The sequence below is a fragment of the Alexandromys fortis genome, unplaced genomic scaffold (assembly GCF_014885135.2).
Source record: "Alexandromys fortis isolate MF-2015 unplaced genomic scaffold, M_Fortis_MF-2015_v1.1 scaffold_463, whole genome shotgun sequence".
Lineage (NCBI taxonomy): Eukaryota > Metazoa > Chordata > Mammalia > Rodentia > Cricetidae > Alexandromys > Alexandromys fortis.
In genome coordinates this window covers 27,283-44,804 of record NW_026068407.1, presented here as the reverse complement: position 1 = coordinate 44,804, position 17,522 = coordinate 27,283, and the positions used below count along the sequence as shown (strand labels likewise).

At 40.4% G+C, this 17,522-nt stretch overlaps 1 long non-coding RNA gene across 1 annotated transcript; it reads right to left on the bottom strand.

The window, feature by feature from the left end:
- Positions 1-1,561: 1,561 nt before the first annotated feature.
- Positions 1,562-17,516, bottom strand: LOC126495615 (uncharacterized). The gene is made up of 3 exons (XR_007590196.1): positions 14,922-17,516; positions 6,108-6,197; positions 1,562-1,758 (listed from the first exon to the last, which is right to left on the bottom strand). It is a non-coding gene; the product is annotated as an uncharacterized lncRNA (long non-coding RNA).
- Between the last annotated feature and the right edge of the window lie 6 nt (positions 17,517-17,522).

Here is a 17,522-nt window from a genome sequence, read left to right as displayed (position 1 = left end):
GTATTCATTTAAAGACTGCTTGGCCCATTTCTATCTAGCCTCTTCTAGGCTAATTCTCACATATTAATTTAGCCCATTTCTAATAATGTGTGTAAGCACCCCAAGGTGCGCTTACCGGGAAGATTCTAGCCTATGTCCATCCTGGATCAGAGTTGCTTCATTGTGTGCATCTGCCCGGGAGAGCAGAGCATGCCTCTCTGTCTGAGGCATCTGGCTCTGAGCGGAGCTTTATTACTTCTGACCTCACTTCCTCTTCCTCCCAGCATTCTCTTCTGTTTACTCCACCCACCTAGGTCCTAACCAATAAAATGGGCCAATTCAGTTTCTTTATTAGCCAATGACCTTCCTCCATCAAACCTACTTCCAGATTCATCAATACTACTCTTGGGAATATACCCAAAAGATGACCAATCATGCTACAAAATCATTTGTTCAACTATGCTTATTGCAGCATTATTTGTAATAGTCAGAACCTGGAAACAACCTAGATGTCCCTAACAAAAGAATGGATAAATGAAGTATGGCAATCTACACATTAGGGTACTACTCAGTGTTAAAAAACAATGATTTCGTCCTGCTCCCTGCACTGAAGCTATCCACCCAGAGGGTTTGCCCTTTTGTCTGCAAGGTCCTTGGACCTCCAAGAGTCCCTGTTCCTGTGCTGAGGAGAACCATCCAGACTGGTGAGTGGGTGCCATCCCGGGGTGGGGCAGAACATCTGGGAAAGGAGCATGCCCCTTCAGCTCATGCTGCAGGGGCCTCTTTGTTACAAGACCCTGCCTTCCCCAAGCCTGCCCTATAGTTTGTGAGTTCCTTGGCCAAGGAACAGTTCCTACTCCTATGTTAATCCTAATTATCCATGAACGTGAGAGACTTTTCCATTTTCTCACTTCTTTTCTAATTTATTTCTTCAAATACCTAAAATTGTTGCCATACAGGTATTTTACTTGTATGGTTACAGTTTCCACCAAGTATTTTTATACAATTTTTTGCAATTGTAAAAAAAAATGTTGTATTTCTTATTACTTTCTCAGCTCATTTCTCATTTGCATATAGGAGGATGCTGATTTTTGAATTAATTTTGTATCCATCCACATTACTGAGAGTGTTTATCAGCTGTAAGAGTTCCATGGTAGAATTTTTGGGGTCATTGATGTATGAAATAATATTAGCTGCAAATAGAGAAGGGTTGATTTCTTCCTTCCCAACTGTATCCCCTTAAACTCCTTTTGTAGCCTTCTTGCTTTAGTTAGAACTTTTAGTACTATATTGAATAGATATGGAGGGAGTGGACAGCCTTGTCTTGTTCTTATTTTAGTGGGATCACTTTGAGTTTCTCTCCATTTAAGTTGATGTTGGCTGTGGTCTTGCTTTATATTGCTTTTAGTATGTTTAGCTTTGTTCCTTATATCCCTGATCTCTCCAAGACCTCCATCATGAAGGAATGTTGGATTTTATTACAGGCTCTTTCAGCATTTAAATTATCATGTGTTGTTTGAGTGACTGGATATTACAAGGACCCATGGTAAAGCAGATAACACCAGTCTTAAAAAGTAAAGAAATGTTATGATGAAATGACTCCTGATGGTATGCTGTTATCCTCATACAATAGGGCCTTATTTGGCTATACTCAGAGAAGATCCCTCCTGCTACAGATGGGTACATATGCACAGAGAGGATGGCAAAGACAATTATTAAAACACACAGTTTTAAAGGGGATGTCTGCATTAAATCCCTCTCTTCAGAACACAGAGAACCCTGTGAAAGAGGAAAAAAAAAAACAGTGTAAGAATAAGCAGGGTTGGAGGACATCTGGAAAATGAGGCCCTTTATTTCAAAATAATTTGATTTCAAGGCTTATATTAAATTCTAGAGACAGATGCAACAAGTACAAGGCCACCTTTGGGCTGCACTAGGTCCTTTGTGCATACAGTATATTGCTTAGAATTATATTTTTAGGAGACTCTTGAATGTGTGAATGAGTGGGTCCTAGACTATTGTGCCTGCTAGTGGGGATCTTTGCCTACTTTTGGGTTGCCTGGTCTGTCAGGGTCCAACCACAACATCAACTCTCTCTCTGTAATGGTGAGAAGGCAGGGAAATAATTGAGGCACAGTTCACAAAGCAATAGTGGAAGTGAGTCTCAGGGTTCATTCAAATCCTGAAGATCAACAGTGTTTGTTCTCAAAACAGCTTTTATCTCCCAAGGTAAACTGAAGGAGAAGTTAATTAGCATTCTTTTTCTGGGGTAGCAGGACAAAAGTCACATCTGTAGCTCTGTAACTAGCATGGGATTAACATTTCTTCCCAGGCAGTCCTCATAATTACAAAGAAGAAGCAGAACACCAGCATAACCTGACCTCAGGAGACAGCTAGTTTGAAAGTGCTTTTAACACCTCAGCTGCTATTGTGGCTTGAGATCCTGGCTTCCAAACAATGCAGAAGTATGTGGCATGTATAATATTGACCCACAATTCACTCTCTCTCTCTTAATAATTTTAAAACAAAAACCTGTGCTTCCACAGCAGGACAGAAGATCAGACCTGTATGGGGCAAACACCTGTCCCTTTACCCAAAATGACCTGTCATGGGAAGTCAGGCATATTTGAAACTTACTGTCTCAGGTTTATTGGAAAGGAGAGACTACAAACTCATCATTGACTGCTGATCTCTGTGAAGGAAAGAGATTATGGGAGAGAGATATCTTTGGGCTCTGTGTCTTGGGGATGTACTTTCTTGATAGGATAAATTATAATGCTTTAAAAATAATCATGCTTTCAAAGGCTGTAGTCTCCTATTTAAAGGAGAATTGCCTGAGATGGAAATGCTTTTTCAGCTAGTTTAGAGCTTAAATTTCTTACATTGTACCAACATCTAAAATTCTTAACATATGCATTAAATCCCAATATTTGAAAGGTTTTTCAGACTTTTCTCAGCAGTTATGAACATTATCAGGCTAATAGCATCTTCTCTCAACATCGTATATGCAGTTAAAAATATCATCAAGTCAGTCCCATGATTCTCAGCATTATTGGTCAATACCAACTTTTCTCAACATCTTATATATAGTTACAAATACCAGGTCAATATCGGTAAGAGTACAATGACATTGCTGTTATCAAATACCAGTTCCAGTCTCTGAGCAGCCATTAAAAACTTAGGCCGTCCCCTTTTTTATCTGAGGAGGGGTTTCAATCATTTCTCATTTTGAGTTTTTCTTTCCCTGAGGGAAAAGCTTAGGTCTTATTTCTCAGGTCCAATATTTTAATCAAAATGAGTTCTGTGTCCCATAGATGGTAACAGTCAAACGTTCAGTTTGCATCTCAACTCCAAAGCAAACAGATTTCAAACTGTAGAAAGTTGCAGTCATCATAGTCATCTTAGCAGGGTGCCTTTGTCCGTGTCTGGAATCTCTGCAGGCAGAATGGCACTCTGCAGTGCAGAGTGGCAATAGGGACAGGGAGTCCTGAATCAGGCATTACTTTCTGTGGGAATGGGGAAAGGTGGACCAAGGGTTTCTCCTCAGACTTCTTTTATTTTGTTTCCCCTGCTAGGACATTATCAGCTATGATGTCATCAGGTATGGTATTCTTTTGGTGAATACATCAAATCAGTTTCTCTGGAAGCCATCTCACTAGATCTTTATCCTGGGAAGAAACAAAGACATGCCCTCGACCAGATATTAATATAGGGTCTGGCCCTCTCCATATTCAAGTACAAAGGTACTACCTTGCTTTAGCCAAGTGGTCCTTGTACTATTATGCCACAATCTGTCTGCTGCTGATTTATCATGGACAACCATATTTAGAGAATTTTGTGTTAACAGTGCATAATTTAAGGCATTATGTGGCATCTGAGGATATAATTCTCCTGCTTTTATCTATTATATTGTGTTTTCAAGAATCTATGAACATGCTCCATAATTCCCTGACATTGAGTATTATAAGGAATACGGGTCTTATGTATGATATTCCATTGGGCACAAAATCTTTGAAATGCTCTGTTAACATATCCGGACCCATTGTCCATCTCTATTACTTTTGGGATCCCCATGCATTAGAAGCATTTCAGTCAACTAGTTATTACATGCTTAGAGGATTCCACAATTTCTGCAGTGGCCATCATGAACCCTGAATATGTATTGATTGTCACATGCACATACCTCAATTTTCCAAATTCAGTAACAGGAGTAACATCCATTTGTCATATTTGCCATAATGATTAGGAAGATTTACCCCCAAATGAAGCACAAGTAAATATAATGGGCATTTTTCACATTGCTTAAAATTTGGCGAAGAGCTTCCCTGGTCAATTTAAATGCTTTCTTAAACTTAAACTATTTTGATCTTGCAAAGCATGTCACTGCTGAGAAAGCTCAATCTGAGATAGAGCAATTATTTTTGTAAGTTATTCAGCTAAAGCATTACCTTCAGCTAATGGACCAGGAAGATTTTAATGTGCTCTGATATATCCCACAAAACATGTTAACTTTCTACGATGTATGGGCTCCAGAATCACTGACACTATATCTTAACTTGTTTATTGCTAGTCCCTATAATAAGGAACAGTCTCCAATATCAGAAGAGCATTATGAATATATCAGATGTAAGTATATAGATTAAAAGTCTCATTTGAAAATTGTTTATTACTTTTAAAATAATACCAATCAAAATTCCCATTTCCTCCCCTACTCCCACTTCCCTCCCAGTCCCCCCACACCTCCAGTCCTGAGAGAGGGGAAGGCACCCTGTCCTGTAGGAAGTCCAAGGCCCTCTCTACTACATCCAGGCTGAACAAGGTATGCATCCAAAGAGAATAGCATCGCAAAGAGGCAGTACATGCAATAGAGACAAATCCAAGTGCCATTGTCATTGGCCTCTCAGTCTGCCCAACTGTCAACTACATTCAGAGGGACAAGTTTCATCCCATGCTCATTCATTCCCAGTCCAGCTGTAGTTGGTGAGCTCCCATTAGCTCAGTTACACTGTCTCAGTGGGTTAAACAACCCCTCATTTCCTGACTTCCTTGTTCATATTCTCCCTCTTCTACTCTTCAACTGGACCTTGCAAGCTCAGTCCAGTGATCTGGTGTGGGTCTCTGTTTCTGTCTCTATCATTCACCAGATGAAGGTTCTAGGGTGATATTTAAGATAGTCATCAATCTGATTACAAGACAAGGTCAGTTCAGGTACCCTCTCATCCAAGGTCATAAGGTCCTAACTGGGTTCATCCCTGTGGACTCTGGGGATCCGCCCCACAGAGCCAAGCCTCTTGCCCAAACTAAAATGTCTTCCTCAACTAAGATATCTCCTTCCCTGCTCCAATATCTGTCTTTCCTCCATCTCAACTATCTCACTCGACCAAGCTCTTCCAAACCCACCCATTCTTCCCTCTCCCTTTCCTTCTATTCCCCATTATCATGCTCACAACTATTGCAGGGTGATCTTGTCTGCTTCCAATTTCCAGGTGGACCTTTATATGTTTTTCTATGGGTTCACCTTATTACATAGCTTCTCCAGGATCTTGAACTATAGGCTCAATGTCCTTTGTTTATTGCTAGAATCCACTAATAAGTGAGTACATACCATATTCATTTTTTGGATCTGAGTTATCTCACTCAGGCTAGTGTTTTCTACTTCCATCCAATAGCACGCAAAATTCAAGATGTTATCGGGTTTTTTTTGTTGTTGTTGTTGAAAATGCCTTCTTCTTTATTTTATTTATTTATTTATTTATTACAAATTTCCACCTCCTCCCATTTCCCTCCTACTCCTTCCACTCACTCTACCCCTTGCTCTCCAGTCTGAAGAGAAGTCAGGGTGCCCTGCCCTGTGGGAAGTTCAAGCCTCACCCCGATCCTGGTCTAGGAAGATGTGCATCTAAACAGACTAGGCTCCCAAAATGCCAGTACATGCAGTAGAATCAAAATCCGGTTTAATTATCATTGGCATCTCAGTCTGTCCTCATTGTCAGCCACATTCAGAAAGTTGGGTTTGATCTCATGCTCATTCAAATCCAGTCCAGCTGGCCTTGGTGAGCTCCCATTAGATCAGTCCCGCCATCTATGTGGGTGGATACACCCCTCGTCGGCCTGATTTCCTTGCTCACCTTCTGCTATTCATCTGGGCCTTGGGCGCTGAGTCCAGTGCTCCAATGTGCGTCTCTGTCTCGATCTCCATCCCTCGGCAGATGAAGTTTCTATGGTGATATGCAAGATATTTATCAGTGTGGCTATGGGAAAAGGCCAGTTAAGGTACCCTCTCCTCTGCTGCCCAAGGACCTAGCTGGCGAAATCCCCTTGGACACCTGTGAACCCCTCTAGAGCCAAGTCTCTTGCCAACCCTAAAATGGGTCCTTTAATTAAGATATCTTCTTCCATGCTCCCATATCCACCCTTCATCCATCTCAACCATCCCATCCCCCCAAGTTCTCCCCAATCCTCCCCCTTTAACCACCTCTCTCCTGATTTCCACTTCCCCCAACACACCCCCGCCACACTGCTCCCAACATTTATCTGGCAATCTTGTCTACTTCCAATATCTATGAGGATAAATATATGTTTTTCTTTGGGTATATCTTCTTATTTAGCTTATCTAGGATCAGGAACTATAGGCTCAATGTTGTTTGTTTATAGCTAAAATCTACTTACAAGTGAGTACATACCATATTCCTTTTTTGGGGACTGGGTTATCTCATTCAGGATAGTGTTTTCTAATTCCACCCATTTGCATGTGAAATTCAAGATGTCATTTTTTTTTTACCGCTGAGTAGAACACTAAATTCTATATGTGCCACACCTTCTTTATCCATTCTTCTATTGAGGGACCCCTAGGTTTTTTCCAGGTTCTGGAAATAGTACTGCTATGAAGATAGTTGAACAAATGCTTTTGTAGTATGATTGGGCATCTCTTGGGTATATTCCCAAGAGTGGAATTGCGGGATCCTGAGGTACATTGACTCTCAGTTATATGAGAAACCACCACAATGATTTCCAAAGTGGTTGCACAAGTTGGCATTCCCACCAGCAATGGAAGAGTGTTCCCCTTACTCCACAACCTCTCCAGAATAGGCTATCATTGGTGTTTTTGATTTTAGCCATTCTGATAGGTGTAAGATGGTATCTCAAAGTTGTTTTCATTTGCATTTCCCTGATCACTAAGGAGGTTGAGCATGACCTTAAGTGTCTTTTGGCCATTTGAACTTCTGTTGAGAATTTTCTATTTAGTACCCCTTTTTAATTGGGTTAATTAGAGTTTTAATGTCTAGTTTCTAGAGTTCTTTATATATTTTGGAGATCAGATCTTTGTCTGATGTGGGGTTGGTGAAGATCTCCTATTCAACGGGTTGCCTTTTTGTCTTAATGACAGTGTTGTTTGCATTACAGAAGCTTCTCAGTTTCAAGGGGTCCCACTTATTCACTGTGTTTTTATTGTCTGTGCTACTGGGGTTATATATAGGAAGTGATCCCCTATGCCCATGTGTTGCAGACTACTTCCTACTTTCTTTTCTATCAGCTTCAGTGTGGTCAGAATTATATTGAGGTCTTTAATCCATTTGTGATGTGGGAGGGTCTTCTTTTTTGAATTGATTTCATTGGTTAATAAAGAAACTTCCTTGGCCCTTTGATAGGACAGAAAATTAGGTAGGAGGAGTAAACAGAATAGAATGCTGGGAGGAAGTGAGGCAATTGCCGTGCTTCTCCTCTCTGGTCAGATGCGATGGAGCCAGCCAACAGGTCAGACATGTTGAATCTTCCCCAGTAAGACACCACTTCGTGGTGCTAAACAGATTATTAAAAATGGGTTAATCAAGATGTGAGAATTAGCTATTAAGAGGCTGGAACTATTGGGTCAGACACTGCTTAAAAGAATACAGTTTCTGTGTTAATATTTTGGGGCCTAAACTAGCCAGGTAACTTGGAGCCGGGTGGCAGGAATGCAGCCTGCAGCTCTTCTACACATTTGGACTTGAGTTTTGTGCATGGTGATAGATATGGATCTATTTTCTTTCTTCTACAGGTTGACATTAAGTTATGCCAGCACCACATGTTAAAGATGCTTTCTTTCTTCCATTGTATAATTTTAGTTCCTTTGATCAAAATCAGGTGTTCATAGGTTTGTAGATTACTATCCAGCTCTTCAATCCAATTCCATTGGTCAACGTCTCTGTTTTCTGCCAGTACCAAGGTGCTTTCATTACTGTAGCTCTGTAATAGAGTTTGAAGTCAGGGATGATAATGCCGCCAGAAGTATTTTTATTCTATAAGATTGTTTTGGCTATCCTGTTTTTTTGTTTTGTTTTGTTTTTCCACGTAAAGTTGATTATTGTTTTCTCAAGGTCTGTGAAGAATTTCGTTGAGATTTTGATGGAGATTGCATTGAATCTATAGATTGCTTTTGGTAGAGTTGCCATTTTTACTATGTTGATCCTCACAATCCAAGAGCATGAAAAAGCCTTCCATTTTCTGCTATCTTCTTTTTTAAAAAAAATTTATTTATTTATTATGTATACAATATTCTGTTTCTGTATATGTCTGCAGGCCAGAAGAGGGTACCAGACCCCATTACAGATGGTTGTGAGCCACCATGTGGTTGCCAGGAATTAAAGTCAGGACCTTTCGAAGAGCAGGCAATGGTCTTAACCACTAAGTCATCTCTCCAGCCCCTCTGGTATTTTTTTTTTTTTAATTTCCTTCTTCAAAGACTTAAAATTCTTGTCAAATAGATATTTAACTTCCTTGGTTAGAGTTACCCCAAGATATTTTATGTTTTTTGTAGCTATTGTGAAAGGTGATGATTCTCTAATTTCCCTCTCTGCTTCCTTATCTTTTGTGTATAGGAGGGCAAATGATTTTTGGAGTTGATCTTGTATCCTGCCACATTACTAAAGGTGTTTATCAGCTGTAGGAGTTCTTTGGTGGAGCTTTTGGGGTCGCTTATGTACACTATCATATCATCTGTAAATAACAAAAGTTCAATGTCTTCCTTTCCAATTTGAATCTTCTTGATCCCCTTATGTTGTCTTATTGCTATTGCTAGAACTTCAAGCACTATATTGAAGAGGTATGGAGAGAGTGGTCAGTCTTTTCTTGTTCCTTATTTTAGTAGAATGGCTTTGAGTTTCTCTCCATTTAATTTTATGTTAGCTCTTGGCTTGCTGTATATAGTTTTTATTATATTTAGGTATGACCCTTGTATCCCTAATCTCTCCAAGACCTTTATCATAAAGAGGTGTTGAATTCTGTCAAAGACTTTTTACCATCTAATGAAATGATCATATGTTTTTTATTCAGTTTATTTATATTATGGATTATATTGATAGATTTTCATATGTTGAACCAACCCTGTATCTCTGGGATGAAGCCTACTTGATCATAATGAATAAGTTTTTGGATGTGTTCTTGGATTCGGTTTGCCAGTATTTTATTGAGAATTTTCGCATCGATTTTCATAAGTGAGACTGGCCTTTAATTCTTTTTATTGATTTTTTGTGTTGTTTTAGTATCAGGCTAACCGTAGCTTCATAAAAGAAGTTTGGCAATGACTCTTCTGTTTCTATTTTGTGAAACACATTAAGGAGTATAGGTATTAGGTCTTCTTGTATGTTGTGGGAGAATTCTGCAATAAAACCACCTGGACCTGGGCTTTTTTTCGTTGGGAGGTTTTTTATGAGAGCTTCTAATGCCTTGTGACTTACAAGTTCATTTAAATTGTTCACCTGGTCTTGATTTAATTTTGGTATATGGTACTTATATATAAAATGTCCATTTCTTTTACATTTTCCAATTTTGTGGCATACAAGCTTTTGTGGTAAGATCTAATGATTCTCTGATTTCCCTTTGTGTGTGGTTATGTCCCCCTTTTCATTTCTGATCTTATTAATTTGCGTGTTCTCTCCCATTTGATTAGTTTGGATAGGGGTTTGTCAATCTTGTTGATTTTCTCCAAGAACCAGCTTTTGGTTTCATTGATACTTTGGATTGTTTTCTGTGTTTCTTTTTTGTTGATTTCAGCCCTCAGTTTGATTATTTCCAGTCTTCTACTCCTCCTGGGTGAATCTGCTTCTTTTTTCTTCTAGAGCTATCAGGTGGGCTGTTAAATCTCCAATGTGTTCTTTCTCCATAAAGAAATGGACATTTTTTTAGATAAATACTGTATACCAAAGTTAAACCAGGACCAGGTGAACAATCTAAATAGACCTGTTATTCACGAAAAATTAGAAGCTGTTATCAACAACCTCCCTACCAAAAAAAAAAAAAAAGCTCAGGACCAGATGGTTTCAATGAAGAATTCTACCATAACTTCCAAGAAGACCAAATAACTATACTCCATAATGTATTTCACAATATAGAAACAAAAGAGTCATTGCCAAATTCCTGTTATGAAGCTACAGTTACTCTGATACCAAAACCACACAAAGACTCAAACAAGAAAGAGAATTACAGGCCAATCTCACTCATGAACATCGATGCAAAAATTCTCAATAAAATGCTGGCAAACCAAATCCAGGAACACATTAGAAAACTCATCCATTATGATCAAGTAGGCTTCATCCCAGAGATGCAGGGCTGGTTCAACATACGAAAATCTATCAATGCAATCCATCATATAAATAAACTGAAAGAAAAAAAAAAACATATGATGGTTTCATTAGATGCTGAAAAAGCATTTGACAAAATTAAACAACCCTTTATGATATAAGCCCTGGAGAGTTTAGGGATACAAGGGTCATACCTAAATATAATAAAAGCTATTTACAGCAAGCTGACAGCTAACATCAAATTAAATGGAGAGAAACTCAAAGCCATCCCACTAAAATCAGGAACACGACAAGGCTGTCCACTCTCTCCATACCTCTTCAATATAGTGCTTGAAGTTTTAGCAATAGCAATAAGACAACATAAGGGGATCAAGGGGATTCGAATTGGAAAGGAAGAAGTTAAACTTTCATTATTTGCAGATGATATGATAGTATACATAAGTGACCCCAAAAGCTCCACCAAAGAACTCCTACATCTGATAAACAGCTTTAGTAATGTGGCAGTATACAAGATCAACTCCAAAAAATCAGTCACCCTCTTATACACAAAGGATATGGAAGCAGAGAGGGAAATCAGAGAAGCATCACCTTTCATGATAGCCACAAACAGCATAAAATATCTTGGGGTAACTCTAACCAAAGAAGTGAAAGATCTATTTGGCAATAACTTTAAGGCATTGAAGAAAGAAACTGAAGAAGATACCAGAAAATGGGAGAATCTCCCTTGCACTTGGATTGGGAGGATCAACCTAGTAAAAATGGCAATTCTACTAAAGGCAATTTATATATTCAATGCAATCCCCATCAAGATCAAATCAAAATTCTTCACAGATCTTGAGAGGACAATAATCAACTTTATATGGAAAAACAAAAAACCCAGGATAGCCAAAACAATAAAGGATCTTCTGGAGGCATTACCATCTCTGACTTCAAACTCTATTACAGAGCTACAGTAATGAAAACAGCGTGGTACTGGCATAAAAACAGAGAAGTCAACCAATGGAATCATATAGAAGACCTGGATTTTAACCAACAAACCTATGAACACGTGATTTTCAATAAAGGAGCTAAAAGTATACAATGGAATAAAGAAAGCATCTTCAAGTGTCGATTGCGTTTGGTGGGTTACTCAGTCTAGGGGTTTTTAACCCACCCTGCAATCAGTTATTCCAGGGTCTTGGAGGGGCACTACCTGGAAGGGAATGAGCTAGGACAGAAGAATGAGGCCAAGCATATCTGTCAAAGCCTCCGTTTATTAGGATCATAGTTGCTGCTTATATAGGCCCTGCCTGAGGACTTGGTGGGCAGGGCACAGGATCTCGCCGCGTGGTCCCGGTCATGTAGGCCAGGTTACGTTTGGTCAGGGGTCAGGTAGGCCAAGAAGTCATGAGTTGCCACACTTAGTTCCCTGGATAGCTGGAATGTGAGGCGCGTTCTGCTAACAGATAGCTCTCCATCAACAGCTTAATTGGGTGTGGGACAGGTTTTGTCAATAGAACGATTCTTAACATAATTATGGGTGTGGGGTTCTCTGTAGACTCCCCAGGGTGATGGTTCCTGTAATGATTTTTAGGGGGGAAATGGCTCGAGACATTCAACAAATGGTGCTGGCACAGCTGGATGTCAACCTGTAGAAGAATGAAAATAAACCCATATCTATCACCATGCACAAAACTCAAGTCCAAATGGATCAAAGACCTCAATATCAATCTGAACACTCTGAACCTGACAGAAGAGAAAGTGGGAAGTACCCTACAGCATATGGGCACAGGAGATTGCTTCCTGTGTATAACCCCAGCAGTACAGACATTAAGGGCAACATTGAATAAATGGGACCTACTGAAACTGAGAAGCTTCTGTAAAGCAAAGGACATTGTCACTAAGACAAAATGGCAACCCACTGACTGGGAGAAGATCTTCACCAACCCCGCAACTGACAAAGGTCTGATGTCCAAAATATATACAAAAACTCAAGAAACTAGTCTTTAAAATGATAATTAACCCAATTAAAAAATGGGGCGCTGAACTGAACAGAGTATTCTCAACAGAAGAAGTTCAAATGGCCAAAAGACACTTAAGGTTATGCTCAACCTCATTAGTGATCAGGGAAATGCAAATCAAAACAATTTTGAGATAGCATCTTACACCTGTCTGAATGGTTAAAATAAAAAACACCCATGATAGCTTTTGCTGAATACGTTGTGTAGGAAAGGGTACCCTCATCCATTGCTGATGGGAATGCTAACTTGTGCAACCACTTTGGAAATCATTGTGGTGGTTTCTCAGGAAATTAGGGATCAACGTACCCCAGGAACCAGCAATACCACTCTTGGGAATATACCCAAGAGATTCCCTATCATATGACAAAAGCATTTGTTCAACTCTGTTAATAGCAGCATTGTTTGTAATAGCCAGAACCTGGAAACAACCTAGATTTCCTTCAATGGAAGAATGGATGAAGAATGTGTGGAATATATACACATTAGAGTACTACACTGTGGTAAAAAACAATGACTTCTCAAATTTTGCATGCAAATGGATGGAAATAGAAAACACTATCCTGAGTGGGGTAACCCAGACCCAAAAAGATGAACATGGGATGTACTCACTCATAATTGGTTTCTAGAGATAAATAAAGTTCACTGAGTCTATAATTTGTGATCCTAAAGAAGCTAAATAATAAGGTGAACCCAAAGAAAAACATAATTACCCTCTTGACTATGGGAAGTAGACAAGATTGCCGGGTGGGGTCGTATGAGGGTATGGGGATATGCGGAGAAAAATGTGAAAAGGGGAGAATGGTGGGAACTTGGGGAAATGGGATGATTGGGATATAGGAGGGTTGAAGAGGGGAGCAGGGAAGCACATATCTTTGGTAAGGGAGCCACCTTAGGGTTGGTAAGAGACATGAACCTGAATGGCATCCAAGTGCCCAGGGCGAGGTCCCCAGCTAGTTCCTTGGGCAACTGAGGATAGGGAACCTGAAATGACCCAATCCTATAGCCATACTGATGAATATCTTGCATATCACCATAGAACCTTCATCTGGCGATGGATGGAGATAGATACAGAGACCCACATTGGAGCACTGGACTGAGCTCCCAAGGTCCCAATGAGGAGCAGAAGAAAGGAGAACATGAGCAAGAATGTCAGGACCACGAGGGGTCCACCCACCCACTGAGACAGTGGGGCTGATCTATTGGGAGCTCACCAAGGCCAGCTGGACTGTGACTGAAAAAGCATGGGATAAAACCAGACTCTGTGAACATGGCGGACAATGAGGGCTGATGAGAAGCCAAGGACAATGGCATGGGGTTTTGATCCTACTTCATGTACTGGCTTTGTGGGAGCCTAGCCAGTTTGGATGTTCACCTTCCTACACCTGGGTGGAGGGGGGAGGACCTTGGACTTTCTACTGGGCAGGGAACCCTGACTGCTCTTCAGAGTGTAGAGGGAGGGGGAGGGAGTGGGGGGAGGGGGAGATGGGCGGGAGGAGTGGGAGGAAAATGGGAGGCTGGGAGGAGGGGGAATTTTTTTTTTCATAAAAAAAAGAAGTCAGTGTGGCAGTTTCTCCAGAAATTGGGAGTCAACCTACCTCAGGGTCCACCAATACCACTCTTGGAATATACCCAAGAGATGCCCAATCATACTACAAAAGCATTTGTTCAACTGTATTCATAGCAGCACTATTTGTAATAGTCAGAACCTGGAAACAACCTAGATGCTACTCAATGGAAGAATGGATAAAGAAAATGTGGAGCATATACACATTTGTCTACTACTCAGAGAAAAAAAAAACAATGACATCTTGCATTCAAATGGATTGAGTTAGAAAACACTATCCTTAGTGAGATAACCCATACCCAAAAAGATGAATATGGTATGTCCTCACTCCTTAGTGGACTCTAGCCCTAAACAAAGGACATTGAGCCTATAGTTCATAAGCCTAGAGAAGCCAAATAATAAAGCAAGACCAAAGAATATCATATATTTATCCTCCTGAAAGTGGAAGCAGACAAGATCACTGGGCAAAAGTTAGGAGCATGAGGTTAGGGGTGGGGGTAGCATGAGAGGAAGGGGAGAATGGGAAGAGAGAAGGGAGAAGTGAAGGATTGGGGAGAGCTTGGAGAAGTGGGAGGGTTGAGATGGAAATAGCAGCAGGGAAGAAGTTATCTTTATTAAGGGAGCCATTTTAAGGTTGGCTAGGTACTTGGATCTTAGAGGGGATCCCAGGTATCCATGATGATGTCCCCAGCTTGGTCTTTGGGCAGCAGAGGAATGGGTACCTGACCTGGCCTTGTCCCATAGTCACATTGATGAATATTTCGAATATCACCAAAGAACTTTGTCCGGTGATGAATGGAGATAGAGAGAGATACTCACATAAGGGCAGTGGACTGAGCTCCCAAGGTCCTGTTGAAGAGAGGAGGGAGAATATGAGCAAGGAAGTCAGGACTGGGAGGGGTTTTTCCACCCACTGATAGAGTGGGCCTAATCTAATGGGAGCTCTCCATATTCAGCTGAACTGGTACTGAATGAGCATGTGATCAAACTGGACTCTCTAAATTTGGCTGACAATGGGGGCTGACTGAGAAGCCATTGACAATCATGTCTATTTCCATTATCCAGAAGGATAACTATATGTTTTTCTTCGGGTTCATCTTATTTAGCTCCTCTAGGATCACAAATTATAGGCTCAATGTCCTTTATTTATGGCTAGAATCCACTTATGAGTGAGTACATACCATATTCATCTTTTTGGGCCTGGGTTACTTCACTCAGGATAGTATTTTATATTTCTATCCATTTGCATGCAAAATTCAAGATGTCACTGTTTTTTACCACTGAGTAGTACTCTAGTGCATATATATTCCACACTTTCTTTGTCCATTCTTCCATTGAGGGGCATCTAGGTTGATTCCTGGTTCTGGCTATTACAAATAACACTGTTATCAACATACTTGAACCATTGCTTTAGTAGTATGATAGGGCATCTCTTGGGCATATTTCTAAGAGTGGTATTGTTGGATCCTGGGGTACATTGATCCCAAATTTCCTGAGAAACTGCCACACTGCTTTCCAAAATGGCTGCACAAGTTTGCATTCCCACCAGCAAGGGATGAGTGTTCCCCTTACACCACATCCTCTCCAAAAAAGCCTATATCATTGGTATTTTTGATTTTAGCCATTCTGAGAGGTGTAAGATGCTATCTCAAAGTTGTTTTGATTTGCATTTCCCTGATCACTAAGGAGGTTGAGCATGACCTTAAGTGTCTTTTGGCCATTTGAACTTCTTCTGTTGAGCATTCTCTGTGCAGTTCAGTGCCCCATGTTTTTAATTGGGTTAATTATCATTTTTAAGTCTAGTTTCTTGAGTTCTTTATATATTTTGGACATCAGACCTTTGTCTAATGCGGGGTTGGTGAAGATCTTCTCCCAGTCAGTAGGGGTTGCCTTTTTGTCTTAATGACAGTGTCCTTTGCTTTACAAGGTAAGGGGAGATGGGGAGAGAAAGGTGAGAAGGGGAGGGTGGGGAGAGCTTGGGTGAATGGGATGGTTGGAATAGAGGAAGGTTGGATATGGGAGCAGGGAAGTAGATATCTTAATTAATGGAGCCATTTTAGGGTTGGCAAGAGACTTGACTATAGAGGCATTCCCAGTTGTCCAAGGAGATGTCCCCAGCTAGTTCCTTGGACAGCTGAAGAGAGGGAGCCTGAAATGGCCTTATCCTATATCCAAACTGATGAATATCTTGCATATCACCATAGAAGCTTCACCTGGCGATGGATGGAGATAGAGACAGAGACCCATATTGGCGCACTGGACTGAGTTCCCAAGATCCAAATGAAGAGTAGAAAGAAGGAGAACATTGGCAGGGAAGTCAGGACCACAAGGGGTTGTTGAGATTAGAGTAGCAGGGCTGTGTCCCCGGCACCCGGCCGCCCGCATGGCTAGGTTATGCCCCGAAATAATTACACGGAACCTGTATTTTTTAAACACTGCCTGGCCCGTTATCTGTGGCCTCTTATTGGCTAGCTCTTACATATTAATCTAACCCATTTCTAATATTCTGTGTAGCACCACGAGTTGGCTTACCAGGAAAGATCTTAACCTGCATCTGTCTGGAGTGGTAGAATCATGGTGACTCCTGACTAAGCTTCTTTCTCCCAGCATTCTCTTCTGTTTACTCCACCCACTTATGTTCTAACCAATAAAATGGGCCAAGGCAGTTTCTTTATTATAATTAACCAATGGCCTTCCTCCATCATTTCCCCTTTTTCTGTTTAAACCAAAAAAAGAAGGCTTTAACTTAACATAGCAAAATTACATATAACAAAACAGTTATCAAGCAAGAATTACAGTTACAATATTTATATCTATTTGATCTTTTATCATAACTAAGGAAAACTATAACTATCTATTCATTCTTCAACTCCATCAAAGACTCCAGAAGGATATAATATTATCTAAGCAAACAAGAAATAAACAACAGAGGCATCTCGCTGCCTGGACAGTCACCCAAAGTTCCTCTGTACTGTTGGGGCATCCATCTTCGGCCTTCAGGCCCATAGTATCCAGAGACATTTCCATGAAGCAGGAAAATTCAAAGACAGTTCAGTCACTTTCTGCTGTGTCCTGCAGAATGTCTCGTGAATTCTTTTATGAAGCAGGAACCCCGAAAGACCATCTCACCTTTAGGCAAGTTCAGCAGTCCTCTCTCTGCGGGTTTTCTGTGTCTAGTTTATGCAACAGTCCAGGCAAGACCAGTTTCTTGCCCAAATGGCTATCAAATTCCATAAGGATCCTCTTTGATGCCCATTTTCCTCTTGAAGTAGATTGGTGCTGCCAGGAACAGACGTGTCTCATTGTCATGAAAAGCCCTAAGTTATTAAAATATTTTAAATACCATATTCTGCAGTCTTTGAAAGATATGAAGAATGCCTATCTAACTGAAATATATCTCTATATATCTAGAAAATCTAA